The sequence below is a fragment of the Oculina patagonica genome, unplaced genomic scaffold, assembly GCF_052425735.1.
Source record: "Oculina patagonica isolate OP01 unplaced genomic scaffold, crgOcupat unplaced38, whole genome shotgun sequence".
Classification (NCBI taxonomy): Eukaryota; Metazoa; Cnidaria; class Anthozoa; order Scleractinia; family Oculinidae; genus Oculina; species Oculina patagonica.
The window spans coordinates 15,056-29,706 of NW_027558232.1; positions in this window are offsets into that span (position 1 = coordinate 15,056).

The following is a 14,651-nucleotide window of genomic DNA, read 5'->3' on the forward strand; positions in this document are numbered from 1 at the left end:
TATTTCAACGGTTATTTTTGAATTGTAATCTTATTATCTTTAGGCTTGGTTGTTTAAATTGTAACCATTTTTATTTAGTTGTTCATTCCCCCGGGGGGTACTCCCATATATGGGCTATATAGGTATGTGCCGCCCGATAGGGTATGGTTTTTGAGGTTCTCGGTCCTTAAATAGGGTATCATTTTTGGTCCTTTTGGCATTTTGTTCCTGGTGTGATCCTTAGATAGGGTACCTATATTCTATCAGCTTTAATAAACGCCCAGATAAACGAAAAAAAGGTATCTTAAAACTGAACTACCCGTTCAAGTATTAGTAAAGCGATTTTATAAAGATTTGTGTTTGGCCGTGCGCGGTTAGCCGCTATTTGGGTCGTCACGTAACGCTTCTCCTTCCCTTGAATAGGGTGTCATTTTTCGGTTTGGGGCCTTAAAAAGGGTATCAATTTTCGCTTTCTTTATTCTTAAATAGGGTAAGGGTTTAAGAACCTTGGCGGCACACCCATATTCGAAATTTATTGGAGTACCCCCCGGGCCCCCCGGGTTCATTCCCTGACGAAATATTGGAAGAAAATATACAAGTTCAATCTCTCTACCGTACGGTCAGCCTTTCTGTTTTTTAATTCGAGGTTTTCTGTTTCAATATTTCTTACTTTCGGGCTGAGCCAAAAAATGTTTTAAGTGTCGAGCACATAACGACCCCAAAAAATTTTTGCAGCCGGACAACCTCTTTCCCAGGTTTGTTCCTAGTGCCCAGTGTCCTTTTCGAGGGGGGACGAAATAGGACACTGCAAACAAAGTACTTTTTACTTCTTAATCCATGTAAGACAAATGAACAGAAATTATCTTCTTTTCGCAACAACAATTCTATGCAAAAATTTCAAATGCATTCTTTTCCGAGCGTAAAGTGCAATATAAATCCATGATAAAAAGAAATTTCTACAATTTCTACAAAACTTTTAAGATGGAATCCGCCAGGACTTCGAGTAGTTATTGGACAAAATTATGTACCAACATTATTTACACTACATACATGAATAGTGAGGTTTAGAGCGCAAAGTGTAAAAACTCGCTCGGCTCGCCCGTGCTTGCCTCGCTCCTTGTCGCGATTAGTGACCAAAACCCTCCCCGTATATGTGTGTGCAAAATCGCGAGCGGCACCATTCTCTTCAGACCCCCCAAGGAGGGAGGAGAGATTTTTTTAGCTTCTTCTAAGCTCCGAAAAATACAAAATTTATTTTTCGAAGCCCAGAAGGCCGAAAAATACCTTGAAAAAGGCACTGGTGCAAAAATCACGTGACTGCGATTTAATCGTGCCTTAAACCGGTATTGACTTTATGCTACATTACCCTTGCCCGATAGGCGTTAGGGAAAGAGCATTGCAGTCACCCTATCTCACTTGGCGTAGCTTGAAAACAACGCCTCTGCGCTCACAGAAAGGATCGGCGCTACAGTCTGCTGTTGTGCTATATAGACGATTTGTTTTTCGGGCTTGTGGTGCTATTTGAATCTCCCGCCATAACACAAGAACCAATCATTTTTCGTTATAATAATACGCACGCGCAATTGTAATTGATGATGAAAAGATTTTGCTTTCGACCCTTTATTTAAATGTACGCGGTTTGGAATCGTTTTACTCGCATCTCCCTTTAGCTCTTGAATTTTTCGTATACTGTTCTACCTTTTGTAGTACTGCCTGCACGCAATCGAATGCGCTCACGTCTGAACTGGCATTAAATGCAACCATGTGAAACCGTAACATTATTCCATACATCGTGTTGCGATGTCACGTAATAATGTCACGCAAAAGTTAATTATGTGAGAGAACACCAAAGTAAAGGAAACCGGTCATAAAAAACTGTGTTAGAGTCTTACTTCATGGGTTCATCGGCAATCAGCTACGACTAAATTTAAGGGAGAATAACATGTGTATGTTCTTAAGCATTATAAAATAGAAATCTCCAAAAATCAATTAAAAGGTAAACCACTAGCAGTCTCGCCGGCATAATTTTTTCTCCGTTTAACACAGGGTGCCATTTAGTTTAGAAACGTCTAGATAAACAACATAGCTTAATCGTTCCGTATATGTAAAAACAGGTAAGGTGGATATATTATATACAATAGACAAAAGAAACTGGAATTAATTTTTAAATATTTAAAACGCTCTCTACCATTTGCCGTAAGGAAACTGTGCCATCACATCTCGGGTTTTTGTCGGATATGAACTTTACTGCGGTAAAAAGCAACTTTTGATCTCCGAAAAATAAAAATAAAACTCATAAAACACGGTCAAACCATGTCTGTGCACTTCCCTCATGTGTAAGACGGATATAAGCATTCCCAAGGAAAAGTAACTGTGTTTGATCTTTGAAAATTAAAAATAGATCGTGACCTTTTAGGTAAGTGTATTTCGGCATCATATAATACCCACTGAGCACGGTCTTACCGTGTCGGAGCATTTCTCTCAGGTTTAAGTCGGATAAAAACTTTACTGCGCAAAAGAAACATTGTTTGAACGTTAAATATCTAAAATGCTCTTGACCTTTAATAAAAGGGTGGTTTAACATAATTTAAAACCCATTGAGCGGCAAAACATTTCTCAAAGGTTTAAGTTGGATAAAAACTTTACTGCGTTAAAGGAACAGTGTTTGCTCTTGACCTTTAAGGAAAGGTTAGTTTTGCATCATATAAGCCCCATTTATCACGCCCTTACCGCGTCGGAGCATTTCTCTCAGGTTCAAGTCGTATAAAAATTTTAATACCCAAAAAAAACTTTGTTTGATCTTCAAAAACTTGAATGCTCTTGACCTTTGAGGAAAGGTTAGTTTTTGCATCATATAAAACCAATTTATCACGGCCTTACCGCGTCGAAGCATTTCTCTCAGGTTTAAGTTGGATAAAAACTTGAATGCGCAAAAGAAAATGTGTTTGATCTTTAAATATCTAGAATGCTCTTGAACTTAAAGGTGAGGGTAGTTTGGCATCATATTATACCCATTTATCACGGCCTTACCCCGTTGGAGCATTTCTCTCAGGTTTAAGTCGGATAAAAAATTGAATGCGCAAAAGAAAATGTGTTTGATCTTTAAATATCTAACATGCTCTTGAACTTAAAGGTGAGGGTAGTTTGGCATTATATAAAACCCATTTATCACGGCCTTACCCCGTCGGAGCATTTCTCTCAGGTTTAAGTCGAATAAAAACTTGAATGCGCAAAAAGAAATGTGTTTGATCTTTAAATATCTAAAATGCTCTTGAACTTAAAGGTAAGGGTAGTTTGGCATCATATTATACCCATTTATCACGGCCTTACCCCGTTGGAGCATTTCTCTCAGGTTTAAGTGGGATAAAAACTTGAATGCGCAAAATAAACTTTGTTTGATCTCCAAATATCTAAAATGCTCTTGAACTTAAAGGTGAGGGTAGTTTGGCAACATATTATACCCATTTATCACGGCCTTACCGCGTCGGAGCATTTCTCTCAGGTTTAAGTCGGATAAAAACTTGAATGCGCAAAAGGAAATGTGTTTGATCTTCAAATATCTAACTTGCTCTTGAACTTAATGGTAAGGTTAGTTGGCATCATATAAAACCCATTTATCACTGCCTTACCGCGTCGGCACATTTCTCCCAGGTCTAACTCGGAAATTAGCTTTACTGCGCAAAATAAACTTTGTTTGATCTTCAAATATCTAAAATACTCTTGAACTTAAAGGTAACGGTTAAAGGTCTCAGGTTTAAGTCGGATAAAACCTTGAATGCGCAGGAGGAAATGTTTGGTATCATATAAAACCCATGGAGCACGGCTTAATCGTGTCGGAACATTTCTCTCACGTTTAAGTCGGATAAAAAGTTAACTGGCAAAAGAAACCGTGTTTGATCTTTGAAAATTGAACACGCTCTTGACCTTTAAAGTAAGGGTAGTTTGGCATCATATTGTACCCATTGCCCACGGCAAAACCTTGTCCGAACATTTCTTTTAGGTTTTAGTATGATATAAACTTTACTGCGCAAGACAAAATTTCTTTGATCTTTGAATATCTAAAATGCTTTGGGCCTTTAAAGTAAGGGTAGTTTGGCATCATATTATACCCATTTATCACGGCCTTACCGCGTCGGAGCATTTCTCTCAGGTTTAAGTCGGATAAAAACTTTCAAATTAAGGTTGGTGTATCATCATAAAAAAAACTATTAAGCACGGCCTTACCGTGTCGGCACATTTCTCTCAGGTCTAACTCGGAAATCAGCTTTACTGCGCAAAATAAACTTTGTTTGATCTTCAGATATCCTAAATGCTCTTGATCTTTAAAGTAAGGGTGGGCTAGCATCCTATAAAAGCCATTGAAACGGACAGAGTGTATGATCGTGCAATTTTCAAAATGCTCTCTGCCTGCAAAATCGGTAGTTTTAATTCAATTTCAAAACTCAGCGCACGCCCTTCATGAAATCGCACATTTCTCTCGACCATTAGAAAGAGAAATACTTCAAGGGCAATCAGAGAGAGGGTTTGATCTCGCATTTTAATCTCTATCCACAAAGTTGGTAATTTTGTTTCAATTTTATACTTAACGCATGTCATACTTGAAATGGGTCATTCTCCCTAGCGAGAAACACTCAGCAGGGAATGATATCTTAATCTCGTACTTCACATTTTTAACATAATCACTTCCTTATAGTCGGCTCACTTCCTAAGTGTGGGGGTGACACACACGTAGATGTGATGCTAAGTAGGTGCTAATTTGATGCTTACTCGCTGTTGTAACTTTCTTGCTGATAGTTGCGATGAAACAGTCAATGGTTGCTCGTTTTTAATTATCATAAAGTTCAACCATCCGGTGTTATTTAATGTTAATATTCTTGTTGGTTTTGATAAAGTACAACGCGTACGTCAATTTCCTCCAGTTTCGATATGGTTGGCAGTGGCAGTGGGTATGGGGGCAAATAATTCGACATCAGGCGTAGTTCTATCGTCTGTGGATGCAGTTGGAAGTTTCTCCACAAGTCGGCGTAAGTAAAAATCGGTAACATCCTCGCATATAATGTTCTGTAATTTTTTGCAATTTTCCCCAGCTAGAATGCTTCTCATTTGGCTTCTTCTTACCATTTGCATGCTCGTAAACGCTAAAGTATTCAATTTCTGGCAACTGCTGACAACTTGAGCAATGCGCGCCTTAGACCAAGAGTGATAAATCCCGCTTGGTGTGCCCAAATAACGCAGTGAATGGGAAGCATATTGGCATATATATGGACAAACCTTATCGGATATCCAGGATAGAAGCACTGCGACTTTGGTGCATGTTTCTAATGATGTTTGCCTTGTGCTTGCGAAGGGAAGAGGTCACCTTTCCCGCCCCAGCCGGATAAAGGCTGGATAATCCCCCCGTTTCTGGAAGTTCTTCTTCCAAAGGGGAAAAGGCAGGACAAAGGTAACTAAAAAGATAGATTTAATTCAACTTTTATTGTTCTATTATGTCTATAGCCGGATATTGCCATAGTTTAGGTTTACGCCAATTTTTAAAACCTCCTGTCCCCTTCTTTTTTCTCTTGCTTTTATACTTAGTTCTTAAAAGGAAACCCGTGTTAACACTATTTTATGTATACTTTTCAATAGCAATTTCATTAACACTATGGGAGAACAAACTGGACAGGAAACTTTGCCCAGTAACGACTTTATTGACACTTCTTCATTTGGATAAAAGGGAAGCTGAACCATTATTCTGTTTAGAAGGTACACAAATTTATCTCAGTTAAAGGTTAAAGCTTTCAATGAAGCGCGGTACTCTTTTGTGTTGACTTTGCTTTTGATATAGACGCTACTGTGATATTTTCTTACAAACCCATCAAAAAGGCCATTTCTTGTACCTTTCCTGCGTTGTGGACAAACGACGAAAAATAAAAAAAATGTCATTAATCATATTGCTTTTCTCGTAGATGGAAGAGCTCTGACGGTGAAGGATGTGTCGCAAATATACCAGCTTATAATGGGAAATGCTGGGATAAATATAGGTAAAGTGGATTTTAAAACGTAATTGAAGTTAACAGTAGTGCAGTATTTTGCACATGTTTTCTTAAAATTAATTTCGGTCACTCAATAACATACATGTAAGGGTTCATTAAGGAACGAAAACAAAACTTTTAACAAAGGGATTAACAATTACACTTTTCTTTCAGAGGGTGCGGATTACAAACAGTACACCACACACAGTTCGAGACATAGTCACGCTAAATGGGCTAGGCGATGCGGGGCTGACGATACGACTATTGCAGAAGGTGGTCGCTGGAAAGACATACAAAGCATGCAAAGATACATGCAAGGTGGTCTTCATGCAGCGCTAAGGGAGCAAGCAATCAGTGGAGTGGACAGCATAACTAAACGGTGGCTTTACCGTCCGCCTTGTTAACGCTGTCCGCTGTTCAAATCATTTCTTCTTTTTTTCCCCCTTCCGTTTACTTTTATTCATTTTTATTCGCTGAACGTTGATGCATATAGAAATCAACACAACTTATCACAAATACGTCATTCAATAAAGCGTTTTCCAGTAAATGACGGCAGTGTTTTGTCAATTTAATTTAATTTTTGCATTGAGCGGAGATATGATATTTTAAATGATAAGGCCGTGATAAATGGGTTTTACATGATGCTAAACAACCATTACTTCAAAGATCAACAGCAATTGTGTATTGCGAAGAAAAGATTTATGCTAAACCACCCTTACTTTGAAGGTCAAGATCATTTTAGATATTAACATGAGGGGACGCAGGCGGTGTCAACTGTATGTACTTCAGAGGAATGCTAGGATATTATCCTAGCATTCCTAACATACCTCACACCAGGTTTCTTCGCTTGAGCCGCGAAAGGTGTCATAATCTGTTTCGCTGTCAAAGACATTATTTAATCTAATGAAGACCAGAAAAAGATTATCATAATACCGTCGACTAATCATTTTGTGATGTTGTGATAACAGCGCGCTGTGATTTCGAGTTTTTAAAATGTTGTCGATGTACCTCGGCAAAATCGGAGAAACAAGGAACCAGTTTTAAAGATGATTATTGAAGAAAGCGTGAAAATAAACACATTTTTAAACTAACAACGAAAATGCACAGCACATTTTATAATACCGGGGAGGCTGTTAATAAAATACAGCCGGACTGCTGTATCGGTACACCTTGTTCGATTTTCCTGATCGAGCCTATCAAAAAACTATAGAATTTTCGAACTGACGAGCGCATATTATAGCCGCAAGTAACTTACCAAACTGAATTAGCTGCATAATGAGCGGCCGACAATAATAGAAAGGAAATTTCCTATGATTTTTTTTAAAGGCCAAAGCAGTTTAATTCTTGAACTGCGAGAGTAGCGGCCTTCTGCGTACTAGACCCGTACTGGTAACAGGCCCGTAAAATCACGAAACTGAATCTTAAACCTGTATCGAAGCAAAGCCTTCAGAAGAAAAACGCATCCAATGGAAAACAATGCTAAATAACGCCGCACTGTTTCCATTTTCAGTATTTTGTACAATGTACAAGTGTTGTGGCAAGCATATGTGTGCAGCCGTCTCCGATGGAGAAAATATATTAAAGCGGTGCAGTATTAGAATTGCAGGTTACACCGGATTGTATGAGGCGCGCCGCCCGCCAGCTCCGATGTAGAAAATATTTTAAAGCGGTTGCAGTATTAGAATTGCAGGTTACATCGGACTGTATGAGGCGCGCCACCCGCCAGCTCCGATGGAGAAAATAGAATTGAGCAGAATTAGAATTGCAGGTTACATTGCTAATACTCTTGTACTGGTCAGTTTTAAAATTAATCTTTACTTCGACGATACGGCTGTATATTTTAGAGAACGAATAGAAAATGAATGTAGCGAAACATAATGTATCGCAAATAAAATGAGCCCGCTCAAATCTGTGTTTGTGTAACAAGAGTCTGACCAAATGTTACAACAAGATGGAATCTTCAATTTACTGACCATGACCTAAAAATAGTAATGTTTAATGGATTGACTTACCTGGCGACCTCCTTATTAATGATCCATGACGTGATAGCCCGGGCCATGATTATATTTAAAGCGTTTCTTGTGTATGACTGAAAAACTGAACTAAAACAAACACAACATTTCGAAGGATAGCGTGCAGTTGAGCGCTTGCCTTAGTGCTGCAGAACGAGTGTCCGTGCAACCGACAATTAATTTTCACGGCACAACTGAAAGGTACGAACCATTTGCAATATGTCGTAACATATTTAGGATTTTGAACGACTTTCTGCGTGAAAGGCGCCAGCGTCACCGCAACTCGCGGCTGCAAACTCACGGCGTAATTTTCACTTTGTAAATCCACATGAATGATCGATCGATAGAACATAGAAATGATCATCTTGCATAAGGCGAAAACAACTTAAATCTTAAAAGGTCGAAACGTTTACGCGACATCAAAGTATCTAGAAATCATTCCTTGCTAGATGAGCTTCTTCTTTCTTTCCTGAATTGCCGCCAAAGCAGAATTCGCCGCGAACATTATAATTTATTCTGCCGCCAGAATGGAAATTGATCCATGTAATATAACACAACTGATGAGAAGATAACTCAAATGCTGCTGACAGATCATAACACTTTCGGTAACCGCAAACTAATCTTCTTAAGAAATCAGGAACTTACAGTTGACGCCGCTTGCGTCCCCTCATGAGATCAAACAAACGTTGCCTTGCGCAGCAAAGTTTTTATCCGACTTAAACGAGAGAAATATTCCGACACGGTTATGCCGTGTTCGATGGATTTTGTATGATAAATATATGTTATTTGCCGGCCGGGAGGTCCGTATTGGGAAAAACTGTGCCCGAGGTCTTGAGTACGGCCCGAGGCCGCAGGCCGAGGGCCGTGCTCAAGACCGAGGGTACAGTTTTTCCCAATACGGACCGACCTAGGCCGGCAAATAACGTTTTTATTTTTTTCCTACTTTTATTTGTTTGGAAAAGAAACCGAGAAAAAATGCGTCGCAAAATCTTTGTTTGTATACGCGCGGATATGACTTCAATGTTGAGTCCGACTCGATCGACGAGCAAGAGTGAAGAATTCTGTTTGCTCTTTATTTCGGAATAAAATAGCTTCGTTTAAAATGAACCATACTCAAGAACGGTTCAGCATATTTAATTTACACTGCGGAGAGTCAAGAAAAGCAAAAAAATCATAAATATAGCATACACAAGACACAAAACTTAACACATTCAAATCGATTTCGGCTTCCCAAACAATTGCCGATAAATGTTTTGAAAAGTCTTGAAAGAAACTTTGCTCGTAGGGTGTTAATCCTATTTCTCTTGACTCAAAAATACTCTTTGACTGAAAAGCAGTTTTACAAGCTATTCACACTTGTATTGAACAAATTAATAATCTCTGCAATCTCTGCAATGATTCCTAGCAGAATTTTATTCTGATAAACAGTGTCAAACTGAATGAAATGCGTAGTGTCTACGTACGGCACAATATTGTGATAATTAATTTGTCCGTTTTTAATCAAAGAATCTCATTTCCTTGAATGATGGCAAATAGTGCTCTGTTTTTAGCGAAAAGTGACCGATAAACAAGGCAGTTTAACTCTTAGAGGAAGTCTAAAAACCGGTGAAGTTTACCGCAATGGCGTGAAAATCATTGCGAAATGCATGCACAAACAACGGCAAACTACGAACGGTATTATAAAACTACAACTCAATTTTGTGGAGAAATAAATAAATACTCGCCTTTTGAAGAACTTTTGAGGCCTTTAATTCCACTGCTTTTCAGTCCTTTCAAATTTACAACGGTTGGTGAATAGCTATTTCGATTTTGGAGAGCAAAACTTTCATGTGTTCGTTCGACTCGCGCTGCAAACTGATTTCGCGCGGGGATGCATCCCGTTCCGTTGACCGCGGTCAAGATCGGAAAATTCCGCCCGCTCCCGGAACCAATCAGATTGCAGGATTCGGTTCATCTTGCCCGCTCGCGTGCTGAGAAAAAAATAATAAACCATCTTTACTTTGAAGGTCAAGAGCATTTTAGATATTTGGAGATAAAACGCAGTTTGCTTTGCGCAGTAAACTTTTTATCAGACATAAACCTGAGAGAAATGTTCCGACACGGTTAGAGCGTGCTTAATGGTTTTTAAATGATGCTAAACCATCCATACATTGAAGTAAAGATCATTTTAGATATTAAAAGATCAAACAAACTCTGCCTTGCGCAGCAAAGTTCATATCCCACTTAAACATGAGAGAAATGTTCCGACACGGTTAGGCCGTGCTTGATGGATTATATATAATGCTTAACCACCCTTACTTTGAAGGTATTTATCATTTAAGATATTTGAAGATCAAACAAACTGTGCCTTGCGCAGCAAAGCTTTTATCCGAATTAAACCTGAGAGAAATGTTCCGACACGGTTAGACCTTGCTCAATGGATTTTGTATGATAATAGCATTTTGGATATTTGAAGATCAAACGCAGTTTGCTTTGCACAGTAAAAGTTTTATCAGACTTAAACCTGAGAGAAATGTTCCCACACGGTGAGACCGTGCTTAATGGGTTTTAAATGATGCTAAGCCACCTATACATTGAAGTAAAGATCATTGTAGATATTTAAAGAACAAACAAATTGTGCCTTGCGCAGCAAAGTTTATATTCGACTTAAACCTGAGAGAAATGTTATGACACGGTTTAACCGTGCTTAATGGTTTTTTAAATGATGCTAAACCATCCCTACTTTGAAAATAAAGATCATTGTAGATATTTAAAGATCAAACAAATTGTGCCTTGCGCAGCAAAGTTTATATTCGACTTAAACCTGAGAGAAATGTTCCGACACGGTTAGACCTTGCTCAATGGTTTTAAATGATGCTAAACCATCCTTACTTTGAAAATAAAGATCATTTTAGATATTAAAAGATCAAATAAAATGTGTATTGCGCAGCAAAGTTTATATCCGACTTAAACAAGAGAGAAATGTTCCAATACGGTTAGGCCTTGCTCAATGCATTATATATGATGCTTAACCACCCTTACTTTGAAGAGAAAGATCATGTTAGATATTTGAAGATCAAACAAACTGTGCCTTGTGCAGCAGAGCTTTTATCCGACTTAAACATGAGAGAAATGTTTCGAAACGGTTAGACCTTGCTCAATGGATTATATATGATAATAAACCATCCTTACTTTGAAGTTCAATAGCATTTTAGATATTTGAAGATCAAGCGCAGTTTGCTTTGCGCAGTAAACTTTGTATCAGACTTAAACCTGAGAGAAATGTTCCGACACGGTTAGGCCGTGCTTGATGGTTTTTAAATGATGCTAAACCATCCTTACATTGAAGTAAAAGATCATTGTAGATATTAGAAGATCAAACAAACTCTGCCTTGCGCAGCAAAGTTTATATCCCACTTAAACATGAGAGAAATGTTCTTACACGGTGAGACCGTGCTTAATGGTTTTTTAATGATGCTAAACCACCCTTACTTTGAAAATAAAGATCATTGTAGATATTAAAAGATCAATCAAACTCTGCCTTGCGCATCAAAGTTTATATCCGACTTAAACCTGAGAGAAATGTTCCGACACGGTTAGACCTTGCTGAATGGATTTTATATGATGCTAAACCATCCTAAGTATGAAGGTCAAGAGCATTTTGGATATTTAAAGATCAAACAAACTGTGTCTTGCGCAGCAAAGTTTTTATCCGACTTAAACCTGAGAGAAATGTTCCGACACGGTTAGGCCGTGCTTGATGGATTATATATAATGCTTAACCATCCTTACATTGAAGTAAAGATCATTTTAGATATTAAAAGATCAAACAAACTCTGCCTTGCGCAGTAATGTTTTTATCCGACTTAAACAAGAGAGAAATATTCCGACACGGTTATGCCGTGTTCGATGGATTTTGTATGATAATAAACCATCTTTACTTTGAAGGTCAAGAGCATTTTAGATATTTGGAGATCAAACGCAGTTTGCTTTGCGCAGTAAACTTTTTATCAGTCATAAACCTGAGAGAAATGTTACGACACGGTTAGACCGTGCTAAATGGGTTTTAAATGATGCGAACCATCCTTACATTGAAGTAAAGATCATTGTAGATATTAAAAGATCAAACAAACTCTGCCTTGCGCCGTAAAGTTTATACCCCACTTAAACATGAGGGAAATGTTCCGACACGGTTAGGCCGTGCTTAATGGGTTTTAAATGATGCTAACCATCCTTACTTTGATGTAACGATCATTGTAGATATTAAAAGATCAAACAAACTCTGCCTTGCGCAGTAAAGTTTATACCCCACTTAAACATGAGAGAAATGTTACGACACTGTTAGGCCGTGCTTAATGGTTTTTAAATGATGCTAAACCATCCTTACTAAGAAGATAAAGATCATTTTAGATATTTAAAGATCAAACAAATTGTGCCTTGCGCAGCAAAGTTTATATTCGACTTAAACCTGAGAGAAATGTTCCGACACGGTTAGACCGTGCTTAATGGGTTTTAAATGATGCTAACCATCCTTACATTGAAGTAAAGATCATTGTAGATATTAAAAGATCAAACAAACTCTGCCTTGCGCAGCAAAGTTTATATCCGACTTAAACCTGAGAGAAATGTTCCGACACAGTTAAACCGTGCATAATGGTTTTTAAATGATGCTAAACCATCCTTACTTTGAAAATAAAGATCATTTTAGATATTAAAAGATCAAACAAAATCTGTATTGCGCAGCAAAGTTTATATCCGCATTAAACATGAGAGAAATGTTCCAATACAGTTAGGCCTTGCTCAATGGATTATATATGATGCAAAACAACCCTTACTTTGAAGTTCAATAGCATTTTAGATATTTGAAGATTAAACGCAGTTTGCTTTGCGCAGTAAACGTTTTATCAGATTTAAACTTGAGAGAAATGTTCCGACACGGTGAGATGGTGATTAATGGGTTTAAAATGATGCTAAGCCACCCTTACACTGAAGTAAAGATCAGGGGCGTATCTAGCCTATAGGCCCGTAGGCCCGGGCCTACAAATTCTTTACCCCCTCGTATTTTTAAAATGTGCTATCAAGAGAGTAATTGTGGCTGAAGACCTTCCAAGATGAAATAGAAAGCAATATGCATTGTAAATATCGCAACTACCCTTTCTCGATTGATCAACTCTCCAGCAAGTAGAAATTCTTGGCTGTGTGACACTTGTACTTTAAAGCATAAAAAGGTAAAAAATAAAGTTCTCGTGTTCGAGTTTAAAGTGCCAATTTAACAAAATAGCGTTCCAAACGTTTCGGGCTTTTTTTAATAGCACGTCGTCTTAGTTCACACCACCGACAGTAGCCAGTCTGGTCTTAACGTGGGAACTTTTCCATGCACGCACGCTAGCTGCCGCACCCGTGATCAAATTCACTTGACTGCGCCCTGCAGGATCCCAAATGCTTTATCGTTATCAAGGATGCTTTCATCTCAAAATAACTGGCTCAGTGTATGGCATCTCTTGCCGCCGTTGTTCTACGATCTGCATCGCCGAAACTGGCCGCACGCTACAGCAACGTTTCGTTGAGCGCCTTTGCAGCATCGAGAAAATCCTGCCAGGCTTTCCAGTCGCAAAGCATTTCAATACAAATGGCCACACTATTCAAGATGTACAAGTCCGTAGCATCATGTTTTGCGATGGGAACAAACAACGAAAACGTCAGGAAAAGCGACTCATCTTCAATCTGTGAACAAGTCGGCCGCGCTGACTGAATGTAAGTCGCAGCTTGCATTGGAACTTTAAGTCTTTTTTCGTGGCCTTAGCAAATTTCTCAACGGAACAGCAACTTGACTTCCACTGATAAAGGGCTAAGCTCGAAACGTCTGGAAGGATATATTGTTAAATTGGCGCACACTTTATACTCGAACTTGAGAACTTTATTTTACAAAGAGATAGGTATGTGTCGTTAAAGACAAGTGCGTTTATATATTTAACAATGAGTGTAAATTGCCGGACCTCTCGGCAATGAAATGCCAAAATTTAGGTGCTGCCGGATTGCACTTTTGAGGGCCTTTATCTGGAGCGTAACGGCGAAACCCTCCCCCCCCCCCCTCCCTCTAGAAGCGGCCAGGCCTACAACTCTTCAGAAAGCTGGCTACGCCCCTGAAGATCATTTTAGATATTAAAAGAACAAATAAACTCTGCCTTGCGCAGTAAAGTTTATATCCCACTTAAACATGAGAGAAATGTTCTGACACGGTTAGGCCGTGCTTAATGGTTTTTAAATGATGCTAAACCATCCTTACTCTGAAGTTCAATAGCATTTTAGGTATTTGAAGATCAAACAAACTGTGCCTTGCGCAGCAAAGCTTTTATGCGACTTAAACCTGAGAGAAATGTTCCGACACGGTTAGACCTTGCTCAATGGTTTTAAATGATGCTAAACCATCCTTACTTTGAAAAATAAAGATCATTTTAGATATTAAAAGATCAAACAAAATGTGTATTGCGCAGCAAAGTTTATATCCGACTTAAACAAGAGAGAAATGTTCCAATACGGTTAGGCCTTGCTCAATGCATTATATATGATGCTTAACCACCCTTACTTTGAAGAGAAAGATCATGTTAGATATTTGAAGATCAAACAAACTGTGCCTTGCGCAGCAGAGCTTTTATCCGACTTAAAC